The 17,279-nt window shown below is 46.8% G+C and overlaps 1 long non-coding RNA gene across 1 annotated transcript; it reads right to left on the bottom strand.

Moving 5' to 3' along the window:
• Positions 1-203: 203 nt before the first annotated feature.
• Positions 204-14,230, bottom strand: LOC107402950 (uncharacterized). The gene is made up of 4 exons (XR_006072437.2): positions 8,353-14,230; positions 7,714-7,827; positions 7,353-7,414; positions 204-654 (listed from the first exon to the last, which is right to left on the bottom strand). It is a non-coding gene; the product is annotated as an uncharacterized LOC107402950 (long non-coding RNA).
• Between the last annotated feature and the right edge of the window lie 3,049 nt (positions 14,231-17,279).

The raw sequence follows: 17,279 nt of genomic DNA, 5'->3' as shown, positions 1-17,279 counted from the left end.
ATAACCACTGAGATAGCTTCAATCTTTCTTGTTCCCACTTTAGCGTGCATTAAGGTGTTTGGGCTGAAACTCACCCCACGGCTGGCTAGGAAGGGCCAAGCCCACAGGCTGAAATAGATGCCTGCCTTCACTCCTCTGCCGGCACTCTGCAGGGGTGACAGGAAAGTAGAGGATGCAAAGAGGACTTTGAAAGCAGAGAAGAATTCATTTCAGCTTGATTTATTTCATTACTACATTTTTCTTCAATTGGGGGTTAAAACACAAAGTAGCGGGTTTCATTGTGGCATTTTCATACATATGCCTCAGGACACTTTGTTCTCATTTCTTATTATGCCTTATTATTCTTTTAATGTCACTTTCCCAGCTCGAGAAAAAAACAGAGTACCAGTGGGAAAGACACTGTGAACTCCCTACTGTGGGTCCTTTCCAATCACGTTTCACAGGCTGTGGACCTAGAAATAACCACAAATAATTTGACAAATATACTGACAAACCAGGCATTTGCTGAGCCTATCCCATGGGAAAGCGGGGAGTCCAGGGACAAGTACAAGGTACAGGTCAGTGACCCCAGAAGGTCCCATCCCTTTGTGCTGTCTTCTAACATCTTCCCATAATCATCCATCCTCAACATGCACGATCCTGTTCCTGGCTGCGCTGTAAGGACAGAAACAAATAGAATTAAAGTCTGTATTCAATAAACTACATTTTGAAGAAAAGTAGGAGCCATGGGAGAGGGGGGGCTTCCAGTGAGAAGGGGACAAAAGGCAGGTGGTATCCCCTTCTCTGGCAGGGCCCCCACACTCTGTGTAGAGCACCACCCTTCTGACACACACACACACACACACACACACACACACACACACACACATATATATGTATGTATGTGTGTGTTTATGACATGAGGTTATACTATAAGTGTGGGGGCGTCAATACCTCTCCCAAACACCATAGGCTAGCCAATAAAAAGTCCAATACCAGATATGGGGTACCTCTTTTCCAGGTGTTGGTCAGTGGAGCCCCATAAAAATCTCCCTCTAAAAAATATTACAGACAACTTCCATTGCTCTTGGTGACCCCCCTCCCTGGAATCTGATGGTAAGACCCTCTGCTGAAGATGCCATACTTTAAAGAACAGAAAAATAAGACAGAATCATGCCGCATAAATGAGTACTCAGTGCATGCCAGGTACTGTTCTACATGTTTTATCTATTAACTCAATCTTCATCACAACACATTAAAATGTTGTTTATAATACCTTTGTTTACAAATAAAAATTGTTTACAGATGAGGAAACTGAGGCCAAAGGACCTGAGTTCACACTAAAACATAAAATTCTCAACCCCAGCAGTGGGCCCCCACACTCTGTATAGAGCACCACCACCCTTCGGACACATCACTCAAAAAACTAGGCTCCAAACTCACTTTTAAAAGCCAATCCATAGGTTTAATGCAGTACTAGTTAATACTGATGATCACATGGCTGACCTTCACAAGTCACTTTGAAATTCATCTAGGACAGTGGTTCTCAACCTTCCTAATGCTGTGAGCCTTTAGTACAGTTCCTCATGTTGTGGTGACCCGCCCCCAACCGTAAAATCATTTTCATTGCTACTTCAAAACTGTACTTTTGCTACTGTTATGAACCATAATGTAAATACCTGATATGTAGGATGTATTTTCATTGTTACAAATTGAACACAGCTAAAGAATAATGATTAATTACAAAACAATATATAATTATAATATGGTGAAATATTTATTTCTAACTACAAATAAATGAAATTTTGCATGAAGCATGGTGTAGCATGGGTAACAGTCTTAACAATAAACTACATTGCTATCTTTTGTGAGAGTGTGAGTAAAAAGCCAACGTCAGTTGGAAGGTTGAGATTGCTTTCTCACCAGATCAGAAATTCCCGGGGCAGTCTTTGCAAGAACATAACAAAGATTGTCTTCCACAACAAGTCTACATCTGTATTTAGACTTGATAACTAACAAGCTGGAAATCCTTTTCACAAAGATAAGTTGCTGGAAATGAAGATGATAGCTCAACACAGTCTCAGACAGAATAGGATATGACTGCAAACACTTGATTCAGAATTTTGTAACTGGCCTTGTAGAGAAATCAATTCTCAATGCATCTCTGTTAATAAGTCTAATGACCTCCTCGTGGGCTGTCTCAGGAACATCTTCAACTTTGACTGTGAATGGCAAGTCCAAATGGGGTGTCAGGTAGATTTGGAAAATAAGATGAAATTTCGTTTGCAAGCCTGCGCAAGTGTTCTTTCACAGGAACTATCATTGTAATGCTTTTGTCTGGTTCAATGCCATGCTCCTCAAAGAAAGCAGATCAGGTAGGCAACGTGTAAATTTTATTTTCATCCTTCCCCACACCCACACCAAAGCTGAAGTTTCATTTGGAATGATTAGATCTTTTCAGATAAATTGAGGCTTTTGTATTTGGTCTTTGAAGTGTTAAGTTTCATTCAAGATAGCCATCAAATAAGCTATTTTCTATAATTCACTTTTACCATTGAAAAGTGCTCTGAACTGCAGTCTTACTTTCTAAGTTTGGGTTTCTATTGCTGTGTAGAGACACCACAAGCACAGAAACTCTTAAGAAAATATTGGGGTGGCTCACAGTTTCAGAGGTTCAGTCCATCACCATCACGATGGGGAGCTTGGTGGCATGCAGGCAGATGTGACGCTGGCTACGAGAGTCCTACATCTTTCAGGCTACTGGAAGTCGACTGGTTTACACAGAGTGAAGCTTGAGAAGAAAACAAGACCTCAAAGCCCGCCCCCAGTGACGCACTTCCTCCTACAAGGCCACACCTCCTAATAGTGCCCCTCCCTTTGGGGGCCATTTTCTTTCAAACCACCACACTTTCTGATTGAAAATGTTTTGAATTCATCACGAAGCGCAAAAACACGTGTTAAAGCTTTTCCTCGGGACAGCCATCTCACTTCAGTCACGTGAAATCACGTGAAATCGCAGAGCCTGTTTGGACTCCCGGCACAGCTGCATAACAGCCAACTGTTTCAAGTGCTCCCCGCCTTTACAGACTCCACAGAACTTATGCTCTTCGCTACTTCTTGTAACTCTTGAGGGAGGCAGCTTCTTCATTGCTACTGTTTAACCGGTGAATCATTCAGTGAGCTCCAATGACTTTGGTGATTCAGTCGCAAGCCTTGAAATCCTGACCAACATCCTAGCAGAGCTGGAGCACCATCTGTGCAAACACCACAAACCAAGAGATCTTCCGCTCTTTCAAAAATGAACCGACTGTGCCAAATACATCCCTTGTGGTAGTTGTTTCCAGAGGTTTCCAAAAAAGAAACTCATCTTTCAAGCTGCCATCATTAATACACCTCAAGGAACCAGTAACTCAACAGTTTGCGTGTCTGTAGATTCATCAAGCTGGATACTAAATATTGGGAGTGGAGCAGATTTAATTCCCTGGATTACCTGATCAAGAATATCAGCAGACAGTGATCAGCAGTCTTCTATTCTTCAGCAGACAGTGTCGTTAGATAAGGAAAATTGCACTCAACTGCATAACAGATTTGATCCTAACTCAAATACTGTCTTTGGTCACTGGCAACAGTAAATCCTCAGCAATGGTGTGAGGTTTCATGGCTCTGGTGATTCTGAGTGCCATCAAATGCAAAGCTTCGATGGCTGCTACATCTTGTTTGGGGTAGTTGCCACCAGTGATAAGGCTGGCTCTCTTTTCAGTCCATCAGCTTTGCTTCTAACATAGCTGGTATTCTTGCTGGCAAAGCTCGGGTGCTTGCTATCTGGATGCTGTTTGGCTTCATGGATTTGGCTGATGGAACTTCACAACAATTAACACATTGCGGTTTCTCAATATCTGCCATACTTGTTAAGGTAAAACCATACTGTAACAAAACTCCTCACTATGTTTTCCTTTTTTAACATTCTTCTTTACACTATCCATTGTCATGTAATGGTTTCTTTGATGAAAATATATAACAGGAGCTTTAATAATACAAAAGATGATACACAGCTTATATGTATGTGCATGTGTTCATATATATGTTTGTAGTTCAGTCAATCCAGTTCATTGAAGTTTCCTATGATTTACCATTCTGTTTTGTGGGGTTTTTTTTACATACTTGTTACTATCACAAGTATTCACATCAACACAGTTGACTATAAAAAGACCGATCATCATCTAGATTAAGTTCCCATGGTGCAGATAATTTTTTTTGCAGTCACTGATGATTTTACAGTACATCATTTTACATTTACCCAGTAATTATAATTCTTGAAGTATCATTTTTACCTCCATTACTACTATTTTCAACACAATAGCTGCTCTCTACACATGTGTGTTATGGCACCAACCCCTTTCATATACACCTGTATTTGTTCGGGGTGTATGTGATAGGGTTGCCACGATGATATATATATATATGATCACACTGAGTCCTCGTATATAGGACTACCTGCATATGGGTGGATCCTCCTGGAAATGGATAGAGGAGCAGTGTCTCAGTTCCTAAAACCATCAGAAGTATGTATTTCCTGATGATCTCAGGTGACCCCTGGTCATTCTACCCCAAAGGTATGGTGACCCACATATTGAGAACTATCTAGGTGAATGGTCAAGTAGACACATTAGGTCATTTTTAAATCCTCTTATAATATCACATTTTCAAATAGTCACTTGACTGTCATCAAACTTCTACACTAGGGGACTGAAAGATGGCTCGGAGGTTAAGAGCACGGGCTGCTCTTCCAGAGGTCCTGAGTTCAAGTCCCAGCAACCACATGGTGGCTCACAACCATCTGTAATGAGATCTGGCGCCCTCTTCTGTCATGCAGGCAAACATGCAAGCAGAACACTGTATAAATAATGAATAAATTAAAAAAAAAACTTCACTGTTTAGAAATAAAAACTAGCGAGGCGCGTTTAATCCCAGCACTCGGGAGGCAGAGGCAGGCAGATCTTTGTGAGTTCAAGGCCAGCCTGCTCTACAAAGCGAGATCCAAGATAGGCTCAAAGCTACACAGAGAAACCCTGTCTCGAAAAACCTAAATAAATAAATAAAAATTTAAAAAAACTAAAAACACGCATGCAAATGATATTCTATGGACTGAGCAGGTGGTATTTAGGAATATATGTGTATACACACACACACACACACACACACACACACACACACACACACACACACGTGCAATAACGATGAAAGGAGAGGCCGTGGAAGAAGAGTGGAGAGGAGAGTGTGGAAGAGTTCAGAGGGAGTAAAGGGAAGGAAGAAATGTAATTATAATCTTAAACTTTTAAAATAAAAAATGAACAAAAAAGAAAAACAAACAAACAAAAAAAAACACAGAAACATGGGGCTCCAGGGACCCATGGGGCTCAGCGGTTAGTCAAGAGGACTTCCTGCTTCGAGAGGACCCTAGTTCAGTTCCCAGTACCCACATCAGGCGGCTCACAGCTGCCTGTAAAGCCAGCTTCAAGGAATCAATCCACCTCCCTCTTCTGGCACCCACAGGTACCAGCACATGTGTGCCATACACTCAGAAAGGCGTCTGCTCATACACAGGAACACAAAACAACAGCTGGGTGGTGGTGGTGGTGGTGGCGCACACCTTTAATCCCAGCACTCGGGAGGCAGAGGCACAGATCTCTTGAGTTCCAGGACAGCCTGGTCTACAGAGGAAGTTCCAGGACAGGCAGGGCTACACAGAGAAACCCTGTCTAGGAAAACAAAACAAACTAACAAAAAACAGAAATGTGGGCTGGAGAGGTGGCTCCGCAGCTAAGAGCACTTGCCATATTTGCAGAGGACCCAGGTTCAATTCCCAGTGCCCACATAGTGGCTCATAGCCATCTGTAACTCCAATTTCAGGGGATCCAATCCTCTCTTCTGAGCTCTGATGACACCAGGCACACATGCGGCACACATTCATGAAAGCAAAACACTTACACACATAAAAACTTTAAAAAAAAAAAAAACAGAACCTACTTAGTGGTGTCAAACAGAAATTCTAGAAATGGTGATATGGACTAAATATGTTTCCCCAAAATCCATGTGTTCCAACTTTATCCCCAGTGTAATGGCTTTCAGAGGCAGGGCCTTTGAGAGGTAATTAGGCCATGTGGATGGAGCCCATGTGCATGGGATTGGTGTCCCTATAAAAGATCATGCTGGTACGTGATCTCAGACTCGCCCTCCAGAACTATAATAAATGTCTCATTATAAGTGGCTCAGTCCACAGTATCCATAACATCAGCTTGAGCTGACTAAGATGGATTCAATTTTTCCTACGTCCTTGGTGTCCAGTAACTCAAAGTAACCTGATAATGGGCAGTGATGCGCACTGGTATTTTTCAGCTAAGACTCTCCCACCTGCAGAAATGCCTGGCTCTAACCATGTATTTTCTAGACTCTCCCTGCTAAAGTCTGCAGGTCTTTCAAATCTTTGGACTAGAGAGGCTGTTCAGGAGGTAAAGTGTTTGCTGTCCAAGGCTGAGAACCTGAGTTCAGATCTGCGGCACCCATGTTTTAAAAAAAAAAAAAAAAAAAAAAAGCCAGAGTTGGTGGCATGTGCCTATAATGTCAGCCCTGGGAGGTGGAAGGAGGAAGATCCCAGAGGGTCACTGGCCAGGAAGTCTCTAGGTTCAACAAGAGAACCTGTCTCAAATAAGGTGGAGAGCAACAGAGATGGCCTGAGCCTTAAAGACCCTGCTGTGGATATCGTTCTGTATAAATAAAACTCTGATTGGCCAGTGACTAGGCAGGAAGTAGGCAGGACAAGGAGAGGAGAATTCTGGGAAGTGGAAGGCTGAGTGAAGGAGACACTGCCAGCCGCCACCATGACAACCAGCATGTGAAGATGCCGGTAAGCCACGAGCCACATGGCAAGGTATAGATTTATAGAAATGGATTAATTTAAGATGTAAGAACTAGATAGCTAGAAGCCTGAGCCATTAGGCCAAACAGTTTAAACAATATGTCTCTGTGTTTGCTTGGTTGGGTCTGAGCGGCTATGGGACTGGCAGGTGACAGAGATTTGTCCTGACTGTGGGCCAGGCAGGAAAACTCTAGCTACAAGACCCAGTCTTCATTCTCTGACAATCACACACATTGTCATCAAGGTCTCTCTCAGACACACAGACTGCGTCCAGTGCGAATGGGCATCTCAGGCCTAAGGGAAGTTCTCCATCCTGTTCCTCTGACATCGCAGCTTCTCCTATGGGTTTCCCAGAACACTTCCATTCTTATCCACCATGACAAGGAGTTTAGAAGCTGACCACTGCCCCCACCCTACCCCACTCCCCCCCTCAAAAAAAAAACACCTTACCACTTACCTCTTGCTCTGTCTCCATCATTGCCAAGTTTTCTTGATCATCCAGTCTGCACATCTTAGAAGCTGTGTGAGGCCACAAGGGGAGAAGAAAGAGCCTTTATAGGTCATTTTGCCCTCTCTAGCTTAGTCAGATTCCTAAAAGAAAGTGACATTCAGCTTTCTCCGCCCAGGACCTCCTGGCAGGAGAACCCAGCACCCAGGAATGTATCTGACAGTTACATCCAGTCGCTGAGAGTGATACAGAGGACACTGGAACCCAGGTGGCTTGCAGGGTCACTCCCTGTCATAGTGCATAGCAGTTGGCAGTTGGCAGCCTTCCCTCACTTCCTGACTTCACTTTGCAGGACGTGTGAGGCACTCACCTGGGGAAGCCTCCTTGGAAACAGCTATGGAAGAGAGAAGCAGGAACCCCCCGGGAAGCTACTGGTGTGCCTTAGAACTGACGCTTCCTCACAGGACCTGCCTTCTAGCTACAGCTGTGGGTTCAAAAAAAAAAAAAGACACATTAGGTCTCTCTCCTACACAGGGCCAGCAGGGGTTTGGCTCCCCTTTTAGGGGTAGGACCACTATCAGTCATTGCTACCCACCTAGGAGTCATTTCTAAAAGCGATGCCCCTTAGACTGGTAGCCAGCCTAATTGGAAGAATAACCTAAATCTTATTCTTCATCAATGGATAGTGGGTCTCCTCGGGAACTGGGTGGCCACATTTTCTGTCTCTTTCCAATGAGACCTCTCTGCCCACCACCACCATCATCCTCTCCACTCCCACACCCCACATGCACTAGAGCTCTGGGTAAACTCCTATTCCTTCAGCATCTCCTGTCAAAGTCTACCAATGCACACCCTGCCGCAGCGCACCTCCCCCACCCTTCCCAGTGGGAAGCCCCATCTGTTTCAGAGAACACGGTATGAAGGACTCGTCCTATTCAATACAAAAAGAGCCCAGGCCTGGTGACCCCCCAGTTTCCCAGACCTCAGCCGGCGGGACCTTGCTTCTCACCTGGATACAGGTGTCTTGCTTCACTTTTGCTCGTCTTTGAGGACGGGGTTTTTCCCCTGTTGGTTGCTAGGGATGAGAGGAAACTGTGGTACTATGCCAAAGTGACTTTTCCATAACTCAACAATGTACCGTGGTCTCTTCCTGATGCTCCTCCAGGAATCAGGGCTGCCTTTCTCAGTGGCCCCCAAGGTCTCTCCACAGGGCCTTGTCTTTCTTCACAGACTGGATTCATCTCGGAGTTCTCAAGAATTTACTTCTCTAGTAAAAAAGCCTTAGATCCTGTCCTTGGCCAGCTTCTATCTTTAGGCGCAGAGGGTAGGGTGAACTGCTAGGCTAGTTAGGTAAACTGCTAGTACCCTACGGCTGACAGAATCGGCCGACTTGCGGGGGGGGGGGGAGGGGGGGGGCTGATAACTTTCTAAATGAGATCCAGACATCACCTCTGGGAATCTGCTCCCCCAGATCATGGTTTGCTCTTTCCAAGAGAAAACATCATGCACTAAGTCTCTCTCGTGTCTTCGCCTACAGCATTGACCTTGACTGAAAATTTCTTTTATTGCCCACCTTCTGCCTTAAGAGTTGAACTGTATGTCAGCGTCACCAGCTCCATCGCTGTGAATACCCAGTGGCTAAAGTCCTCTTGAATTCTAGATGCCAGCCTCATTCGACGGGGTAACCATAGGGTGAAATCTACAGCAGCCACTAAGGCAGAAAAGGCTGGTGTGGGTGCTCACTCTTTAGGCCTTCTTCGTAGAGTTCCTAAGGGGAACTTCCAGGATTTCAGACTTTTGGAGTCCTTGATCACTAAAGCTCAACATCCCCAAGTGGGCACTTAGAAGGTACAATTCTAAAAGTCCATGCTCTTGTTCAAGCAATGAGCCTTTCTTGTGACTGGATCAAGTCCATTCTGAGTCCATGGAGGGGCATCATCCCTCAAGAAAGAAAATTAAAAAAGGGGGGCCAGGCAAAGCAAAGGGAACCGGAGGGAAAGGCCCCAAGCCTCCAACAGAATTTGACTTGCTGCTCCAGTGACCAGCAGCCCAGGGCTCAGGGGAAGTTTTTCTCCCGTGGAGCCAACAGTTGGAATTCACATAAACTGTCTGAGGTCAAGTTTCCTCAAGTATTGATCCCGAACAAGGGTGCCGACACTACAATGACCATTGGGAGCCTCCCTCGTGGTAAAAGAACGCTTCCCACCAAAAATTACACATGTCCCTTCTCTCAGAGCCTGTGAGTATGTTATGCATCAAGGGAGAACTGGAGTTGTGGGTAGAATTCCAGCTGCCTTTCTGTTAACCTTGAGAAGAGGAGATTATTTGGATGGACCAGGTTCAGCCCATCATCATTATCAGAGCCCTCAGACAGGAGAAGAGACTACCAGGGCTATGTCAGAAATCAAAGACAAATCTGAGGTGCTGGCTTTGAAGAGGAGCTAGTATCCAAAGGATGCAGGTGGCCTCTAAAAAGCAAGACAGCAAGCAGGCTTCTCCCTCGGAGCCCCCTGAAGGAACACAGCACGGCTCACATCTGGATGTCATCCCAGGAAGATGCATCCCATGCCCCTGACCTCCAGAACCGGACGATAGTAAATTCCTACCGTTTCAGTTCATTTACTTTCTGGTCATTTGTTCTGGAGGACATGAGAAACAAGTTCACCATCTTCCTTGAGGAACTGTTTCACCTCCTTCAAAGAATTCCCTCCTAGAAGGAGAGGCAGAGGCTCATAACCCCAGGAAGGTAATGACACTCACATGGCTCAGGAAATTCATGAAATGTGTAAGGCTTGGGAAATTCACAAATTATAAAAATCCATGGGCCCTCCCCCAAGATTTTAAGAGCAGTATAGGTCCTACGGAATGAAGACTTTCCTCCATCAGAGGTACCTGCAAGTCAAGCAGGTAGCTTTCATAGCTTGGTATCCACGCTGGGGTGGGCTTTCTGGTGAGGCAGCTGCCTTTGAGTAACTTCTCTAAGTAACCCCAATAAACTGACTGGTTCACCAAGCTAGACCTGGGTAGGATCGTTTTAGTTTTGTTGCTTTATCAGTGGTGAATAGATATGTACTCACATATCCCTAGGGAAAATCACATACCATCCCTCCATCCATTCTACAAGCTCCCATCAGCATTAATGCTTCTCACCCATAGCTCCATCTCCTCTGACTCTGAGACATGGAGCCCTTGCTACTAACCCCACTGTGGAGTCAGAATCCTGATTCCAAATATTTGTATGTGTTCAAGAAAAATGGGTGCCTGGTTGAGGTGGGTAGGGCGGAAAGCACTGGGCCACGCCTTAAGCAAACAAAGAGCTCTGACATGCACAGTAGCATCCTGACCCAGAGGATCCTAAAACCGGACCCCCAAGATGACAACTGCCAATGTAAGACCCGGGGTCAAACCAAGCAACGCCAGGGCAGCTGGAAGCAAAGCCTGCCTGCCATACAGCACACACATAAATACCTGAGCCCTTCGTTTAATAAATGAGAGATTGCTTACATAACTCCCAGAATCTGTGCCGTTGATTCTGTGTCTCTGCCCTCTGCCCTCCCCCCCCCCAACCCCCACCTGCAGAGTCAGCAACACCTAGTGTCCTTTTCGCAGGGAGCTGGCTGTTTGGAAAGTCCTGCCATTCCAAACAAAACTATTTTTCCAGTGTTCTTACATCCCAGCCGCCGAGTGGCTATCCAGAGATAGAAAGCCTCATCCTTTCCATCGGGGATTCACTGTCTAGTTAGAAAAGGAAACACAGAAATACCAGAATCCTTGTTTCAGAAGTGGGGCTAGAATTGGGGTGATCCAGCCTGCATGTGTTAGTGACACCCACTTCAATCTTGGACCTTCAGAGCAATGACAACAGGCTACAACAGGCTGGCTGTTAACTCACGAGGTGTGAGGGGTTTTGCCCTAATGAGCAATTCTGAGTCACAGCAAGAACATGGAGTCATGGAAAGACTTTACTTCTACTTTTTACATCTTTGACTTTGTGTTGCGTGTTCTTTGTACTTTTGTTAAAGAAGGAAGGTCCTGGTGATAGGAAGCTGGGGGAGCGGAGAGCAGTGCTTAAGGACGGAATCACCAAGGGTGTGTGCCTTCCTCTCCTTCTGGAGTCTCAAAACATTTCAAAGGCTTGTATATTCTTTATGCAGATGGCTAGGACAAACTTGGACTCAAGCTGTTCCCTTTGTTTTTATTGTTGAAGTTGAACGAGATTGCCACAGGACCTGGAGACAAATATATGGCAGGGAAGACTTACTGAAAGGAAAATTCACCTAACATACCTCTTCTTATGTAGAGCACTGACTGTTGAAATGCCCAAAGGGCAAGAGACCAGCAGGCAACTGTTGCCAGTTTTAGATACAATGTCCAAAACAATAATGGAGTTCGGGGGTCGCCTGTTTCTGCCCTAACCTAGCAAGGTAAAAGCAGACAGGCATGCAAAGTTCTTTCAAGCTGATGAGACAAAACCATCATGTAAGCTATTCATAAACTATTTGGGGAGGCAAGCAGTTTTACCTGGGTGTTTGCCTTAGCCCGGGTTTCTACATCCAATTCACAAAACCATTGCAAAGACCTGGCAAGGAAGGGCTCCAGTGGCGCCAAAGATTTCAAAGCCATTGCATTCACTGAGAGCTAGCAAAAGACACTAAGAGCAATCCTAAGAGCAGAAACATCTTGTTGGGCAGGGGTTGCAGCGTAGCGGTGCCGCACTCGCTCAGCATGTACCAGGGCCCTGGGCTTGATCCCAACACTGCAAGGAAAAACTGTTGGTTTTTTTTAACGGCACTCTTGCCCTAAAGGAAATGTCACGACACACGACAGAATCCACTAACAAGAGATTTATCAAGACAAAGAGAAAGGGATAGATGTGATCAGGCCTGTGGAAAGACACGTGCGAGAAAGAGACCGGGGGAACATGGTGCCGCCTTATAAAGGCCATCTGCGCACACAGGCCCACGCTACTAAGTGACCGAGTAACCATGGGGCCTGGGTCACTAGGTGGAGTCATCTAAGTGTCGCGCTGGGCATGTGCGACCATGGGGCGTGGTTGGAATTCCTATCAAAAACCTCCGGTATTTTCAAGTTTTCAGGGCATCTATCGGAGCTGATATTGAAAGGTGTTGATGTCCTTCAGTTTATTACGTCTCTTCTTTTACCCCCTTGGTCCTAACTCTGGCTACCAGTGTTGCTAAGAATCATATGGGGATGGGCAGTGGTTCCCCCCCACAGATACTTTTCCTCCTATACCCAGTTTCTCTTGGCTTCCAATCCCATATAATTCAAGACACTGTGGCCAAATCCAAGGACCTAAGAAAGTATAATAAAGAGGCTTCGAGTAAAATGTAGACCCTGTTTGGAGCACCACAGCAAATGAGGGATGGGGCAGGTTATGTCAACAGTCAGTCTACATTCAGAGCAGTTTACAAATGTTGTCCTGAGAAAGACAGCACACAGGCATTCAAGGAAAGCACCTAAGCAGCAGACAGAGTGTGGGTAGGGAGTCCAGGGTCCAGTCGACAAATTCCACAATACCGGGAGGGTATGTATAGAGGCATAAAGACAACACAGTCAAAAACATCATTGGGACCCGACTATGGTGGGTCTCCTAAAACTGAGCTAAAGAGATAGGACTTTGTTCTGTCAGCAGTGGGAGCCATGGAAGGCTTTGGGAGCAAGAGCCAAGTGTACCTGCTAAGTAAGATCTGGGAAAAACAGCTGAATCTGTGGGGCAAGTGGCTAGATGGGAAAGTCTGAAGGTAGAAAGGCTACAAAGGTCTCAATGGCAAACCCCCAAAAGAGTCATGTTCCCCAGGGTTTTATTTGGAAACTGGGCCATTACAGTTATAACTAGCTAGATGGCGAAGACATCTGGATCGGGTTGGACTCTAGATCCATTCGCACGTGTCCATGAGAGAGGCGCACAAAGACAAATACAGAGAGAGGAGAGAACTGTGTGCAGTGGGGGGTATATTGAAGCGAGGCATGCACAAAGGGACCCAAAAGACTGTTGGCAGCCTCCAGGAGCTAGGAAGGAGAGCTGACATGGACTCTCCTTCAAAGATCCTAGAAGGCGCCGGCCCTTCCCGTACCTTGCTTGATTTTGGACTTCTGGTCTCCAGAACCAGGAGCTGTCTGGAGCTGTTTCTTTTGTAGAGACTTACTGGCAGCAAGCCTAGGACACTAATACAGAGACAAATGAAGACCCAAGCCACAGTTCGGGGCCTGGAAATGATACCCGAGACAAATCTGTATCTTAAGCCCCAGAAAGAGCAATATTTGAAAACTGGGAATAGCTGGAGATCAAGCCAGCTCTAGCAGCAAACTACAGCTCACAAATTCAGCCACAACTTAGAAATTCCCATTGTGCTCAGAATCCAGCTAAGCAGTGAGCTTCAAGGACACACTGGTCCTTGAGGCTGCTCGTGGGGCAAGGAGGAGCTTGGCCTCCCAGACTTGGGTTGGCAAGCATCACCGAGATCCCCGACAATGTTAACACAAACGAGAAAGTTCATGCTACAAGCCAGGGCCTCGGGACTCTTTCTCTTTTACTGCCACGCGTTCTGTACGGAAAGAGACTCCCTCACAGACTAGCCCTGAGTCTACCACAGAGCAGAAAAGCCAAAAGGAAGCTTCCCCACCAGCCAGTTGGCTCGAGGCAGTTATTTTTAAGAGTAACCCAAAGGAAGGTGAGTGCAGACGGAAAAAAAGTAACCTACACTTGTCAGCACTGAGGCTCACCTGGAAACAAGGCCGTGGCATCTTCCTGAGGCTCCCGCGCCCCCCTCTCAGAGGGGCACAAGGAAGCAGCCCTCTGCTTCTCTTCCGCCATTAGGACTCAAGCAGTCCTACATCAGAGTGCACCAGGGTGCAAGCTCCCTCCCTCCCTCCCTCCCTCCCTCTCTCCCCCCCTCCCTTCCTCCCTCCCTCCCTCCCTCTCTCCCTCCCTCTCTCCCTCCTCCAGAGACCTGAGCAGGGGGACAAAGTCCATGAGAGTTGGAGTCACCTACCTAGAGTCCCACCATCCCCCTGCACGGTGCCAGAAAAAAAGAACTCTCACATTGTCTCCTCAAGATGAAAAAGCCGCCAAACAATAATCCAGTCTTCAGGCCAGCAGCAGGTCTTCCGCCTGCACCCCGGGCAGGGGCTTCTGAAAATTAAAACAGCCTCGTCCTCTGGTTTTGCGCTTCCTGGTGGTGCAGCCACCTCTAAGCACAGGGCTGTCTCCTCATCTATACTTTTCCAGGGGAGCGGTGCTCCCTTGAGTCAACACTTACAACCTCCTATCCACCCCCCCCATGCCACCCCACCCCACCCCCACCCCGGCAAAGATGCCACTTCCATCATCTAAAGACGGCTCATGATGAGATTAGAGGTACCAGCCGGCGTCTTCCGCCCGCCACACCGAGTTGGGCACCTTTGGAGGCTTTTGATGACAGAAAGACTGCTCTAGGAATGTGTTTCACCCTTCTACCCCAGAAATACTGCTTCTAGAAATGTCCTTTATGGTAATAAGGTGTGTGTACCAAGATTTGACCAGAAGGGTAATTGCGGTAGTCTGTATTCAATAGTAAAATAAGGCCGAGTATTTAAATATGCAACATGGCTGGTCATTTTTAGTCACTTCTGGATTACTTCCATACCAAGACTTTCTCTTTTAAAAAGTTACAGCCTGGAAAGGAAGCCTAGTGACTCAGAAGCAGGAGCCATGGGGGAGCCTTTCCCAGAATGTTCTTTGGAAGCTATTGTATTCGGAACCACCTGGATCTCAGGTACGAAGGAGATGGGTAAAATTTAAGGGATGTTTTAAAAGAATCTAGAAACATTTGCAAAAAATTATCAAGTGAGAAACATAACACTGTGAAATAAGATACTTAGTGATGCCTTTCCTACCCACAAAAAAATTGAGGAAAGGGAAAAAGAAGCCTGGAAAGAAATTAGTCAAGGCTTAACAGTATCAGGTGTGTCCAACGTGCCAGGGCCACGTGTGTCCCAGGATATGAATGCGGCCCAACACCATGGCTGGGATTGCAGGCAATCTCTTAGTTATAGACACTTCTCTACCTTTTCTGTAAGGAACACGCAATGCTGCTGGGAGATGGGGCAGTCAATAAACATCCGTTTTCATTCTTTAGATGTGCTCCAACCTCAAGGCTTCAGCTCTCCCCATGCTTTCCCTTCCTGTCGTGGGCAAACTTCCACAAGAAGCAGATAAGGCTGTCTCAGACTTCCTCTGTCCTCCCCATACTCATCTCTGCCCCAAATCATGCCTCCTCCCTCTCTAAACTCCCATTCTCTTCCCAAAACTGGTCTGACGGGTGGCCCAGCATCCCATCCCACTACCAAATCCACCATGGCTCTCAGGTCTCCTCTAACCTCCCACTCTGCTATATCTGTATTCAGATGTTAATTTAGCAACAGCTGTGTGAGAGAGGCGTGCTGTTAGGCTTGTTGGGGGACAAGGAGCATGTTCACACGTTGGCAGGAGAGAGTGGGTACTGGCCCTTCTGAGGCCTACGGAGGTCAGTTCTCTTACGCAGGACTCATGCTCCCCTGGGCTCCCCACCAAGCTACCTACCTCCCCCTTCCCTCTGCTTCTGGTCTTGCACCTCAGCTGCCCCCACCCCATACATGTGTCCCCAGGAATCTGCCCTTGCCCTTGCCCTCTTGTTAGGGAAAGCCTCTGGGTATAGAGGTCCACCAAAACCCAGCCTGGCCTAAGGAGAACAAAGCCGCCATGTCCATCACTCTTGAGGTCACAAGAGAGATGTGTCAGTTCTGGTCCCCACCTGCCAGCTCAGTTCCAAATGCTGGCACCTGGACCTCCCCTCCTCCCTCCACATCATACAATCTCTCCTGGAAACTTCTCTTCTTGCTTACTCCACTGTCAAAACCTTCCTTCTCCTTTGTCCCCCAATCCTGACCTCACTTAGATCTGTCCCCTGCAGACCAGGGCCAATGAATGGCACCCCACGTGCCCACCTAACCCTTCCATTTGCCCTGCTGCTCACCAGAGTCTACGGGATAAAATCCAGGGTGACCTAACCCCATTCCCTCCCCGCCTAGTTTCCTCTGCAGACATCCCCTCCCCTGTTTCCCAGATCTGCAATCTCTGCTAACTCACATCTCTGTGCCTAAGCCCAAGCCAGGTCCCCAGCCCCAGTCCTGGTCTGGCTGTGTCCTCTCTTCTCTGGGATCCGGCTTGGGATGAACACAGGTCCTGCACTGATGACCTTCTGTCATTCTGTCACCTTCAGGGTAGACTGGTCATTCTGTTATATTCACGGGACAAACTGCACCTGGGTTTTTCTTCCAAATCAACTCTCTGGCTGGGGTTGGGAAGACAGCCGTTCTGAGTGGGCATGGTAGCCTCCACTCTTAGAATGAGGCTTGGCCTGTGCAGGTATTTTTGTGCCATGAACCTGTAGCCATAGTCACCAGAATAGGAAGCCTTCACAAAGCCAACTCTGCCGATGGAGCTCTTCTTTAGGTCTGAATACATTGCAGGCCTGAGTGGAAAGCTTCTGTAGAAGTCTCTCAGCTCGGATTATAACTGAGCAGAAGATGACAGTCCCTCCCTTGGGAGGCAGCTGCTCCTGTGTGTCCCTTTGCCTGCAGGTCAGCCCAAGCCAGCAAAGAGACCTAGTCCCCAAAGTCACAAAATAGTCTGTAAGGCCTCGATCTACCAGGAGAGAGGGGCGGGGAGACTCTGGCAGGAGACCCCCCTCCAAACTTGCCTGGACCTGACATGTGAGCGTAGTGACTAGCACAGGTGAGCCCTGTGTCCTGAACCTCATTCCCAGAGTGCCTTGAGCCAAAGGCTTTTTCGAAAATTCAATCTCCAAATGAGGCCTTACGAAGCCACTGTATTTTTATGTGTGCTTTTAAAAAAAGAAGGGCCACAGTCTCTAAGATGCCCTCTGCAGGTCTTGA

The sequence above is a fragment of the Peromyscus maniculatus genome, chromosome 1 (genome assembly GCF_049852395.1).
Source record: "Peromyscus maniculatus bairdii isolate BWxNUB_F1_BW_parent chromosome 1, HU_Pman_BW_mat_3.1, whole genome shotgun sequence".
In the NCBI taxonomy this organism is placed as follows: domain Eukaryota; kingdom Metazoa; phylum Chordata; class Mammalia; order Rodentia; family Cricetidae; genus Peromyscus; species Peromyscus maniculatus.
Note: the sequence above shows the minus strand (reverse complement) of the source record. Positions and strands in the feature narration are given on the sequence as shown.